The 2,243-nt window shown below is 34.1% G+C and overlaps 1 non-coding gene across 1 annotated transcript; it reads right to left on the reverse strand.

Moving 5' to 3' along the window:
* Nucleotides 1–1,913: 1,913 nt before the first annotated feature.
* Nucleotides 1,914–2,020, reverse strand: LOC149526301 (small nucleolar RNA R71). The gene has a single exon (XR_016352154.1). It is a non-coding gene; the product is annotated as a small nucleolar RNA R71 (small nucleolar RNA).
* Between the last annotated feature and the right edge of the window lie 223 nt (nt 2,021–2,243).

Raw genomic sequence — 2,243 nt, forward strand, 5'->3', positions numbered from 1 at the left:
GTAGACTTCACCAAGTATGCTGCGGTATTTTTACATACGTCAAGCTACAGAATTCCAACCATCATGATTCTTGGACCATGGGAAAGCTAAGAGGAAGGAATAAAACTTTCATGTTTATCACATTACCCAGTTCAGATTAAAGCAAGATCAAAATTGCATTAGAAGTACCCGGACTGTGGCAGTTTTGCACTAGACAGCTTAAAGAGCCAAGAATACATGTCCGCCACACAAGTCAGTAAATTTGGCACTACATCACCAAAATTTGGTGCCGCAGCGCCAACGTAAAGTGTTTAAAATATGCATGTTTTGATTTTTTACTTTAGGGCTTGAAAAGAAGGATATAAATAGGCTGGGTTCAAAGGGTTGGAGGTAGAGAACTTTTAGGGAGAAAAAAATAAACTTTCTACAAAAAGGAAAGGAGAGAAATCAAGGAGATTGGATTCAAAAAGCTGCATCAACTCATTTTTCACATTATTCTTCTCTCTCTCTTTACCTTTTATTGTAGAAATGATTTATTTATTGAGAATATTGAACTTATGCTGTAAATATGTTGAGCTTAATATTGTTTTCTAGGATTATGGTTGATCTCTTCATGTAGTTTGGATATTTTAACTTTCTTTTACTTATAATTAATGGGTATTGTATTGTTTATTTCAAATTTAAGCTTATTGCCTCTAATTGCTTGATCAACAATTATAGATTGATTGGGTCTCTAAATGTAACTTGACAAAGAGAGTTTATAATAGATCATGGGTTTGAATAGCATGTGTTCATTTCACTTAGAGATTAGGTGCTATGACTAGTGTTTAGGATAGAAATATACCTAAATACCATATGAAACCAATTATAGAGCAAAATCTTGGTGAGTCTACCTTAATTAATTTACATAGACATACGAAAAATTAATTATGATAGGTATGCTTACAATATCTTGTAGATAAATTTGGACTCTAGGCTAGCAACCAACCCATTGATATGAGTACAAAGAGGGAGATTAAATTCTAATGATAGGTAGAGTAATTCCCCAATCCTAAGCTTTACTTCACTAATCCTCTAGCAATTTTTTTAGCATTAATTCCTTAGTTTAGCTTTGTTACTTTAATTTTATTTTTAATTAAGTTGCAAATTAGATTTACTTGGATAAGATTAGGATGCTAAATTTTAGTAATTAGCAAGAATTTATATACATTTCCCTATGGAGATGATATCTGACTTACTATTATATTACTTGTGCGACACGTGCGCTTGCGTGTGTGTAAAGTCAGAAACAAGTTTTTGGCATTGTTGTTAGGGAATTGTTTTTTATTCTTTTGTTAATATTAATACTGAGCAAAGTAGACTTAATTCATGCTCTATTGTCTTTATTTTTAGGTACCTTTTGTCCAGTGAATGAGAAGAGTGAGGAGCTTGGAAATTGCCTCTTGTGATTTGGAAGTTGAGAAAACTTTTTGGAGATTATTTAGATAAAACTCTCAAGACTAAAATCAATCAGATACAATGGTTGAGAATAAAGGTAAGAAGCAAATTCAAGGACACGTAGTTGATAACCGATCATTGAGGGATTATGTTGTTCTGTTAGTCTGAGGACTTCATTCAAGCATTAGAAGGTTGACAATTCAAGCCAACAATTTTGAAATTAAGCCGTCTATCATTCAAATGATACAAATGTCAGTCCAGTTTGGAGGTTTACCAAATGATGATTGGAATGCACATATTGCTAACCTTTTGGAGATTTATGATAGCTTCAAGCACAATGAGGTCATTGATGATGCTATCTGATTAGGACTTTTCCTTTTCTCACTATGGGATAAAGCCAAAGTTTGGTTAAATTTTCTCCTTGCCAGCTCCATCACTACTTGGGATGACCTTGCACAAAAGTTTCTAGCCATGTTTTTCCCATTAACAAGACTACAAAGATGAGGAACAATATTACTTTTTTTATGCAGTTGGATTTTGAGTCTTTATATGAAGCATGGGAAAGGTATAAGGCCTTGTTGAGGAGATGCCCATATGATGTTCTACTTAAATGGTTGCAAGTGCAAACATTTTATTTGGACTACCATTGATGTCGTAGCTAGTGCCGCTCTCATGAATAAGTCAATTGATGATGCTTATGATCTATTAGAGGAGATAGCCTCCAACAACTATCAGTGGCATTCTGAGAAAGCTTTGCCATAGAGGGTAGCGGGTGTTCACGAATTGGATGCCATTAATGCTTTAACTGCTCAATAGTCGCTTTCACT

Source organism: Theobroma umbraticum, unplaced genomic scaffold, assembly GCF_002168275.2.
Source record: "Theobroma umbraticum cultivar Fairchild unplaced genomic scaffold, ASM216827v3 scaffold_77.0, whole genome shotgun sequence".
Lineage (NCBI taxonomy): Eukaryota > Viridiplantae > Streptophyta > Magnoliopsida > Malvales > Malvaceae > Theobroma > Theobroma umbraticum.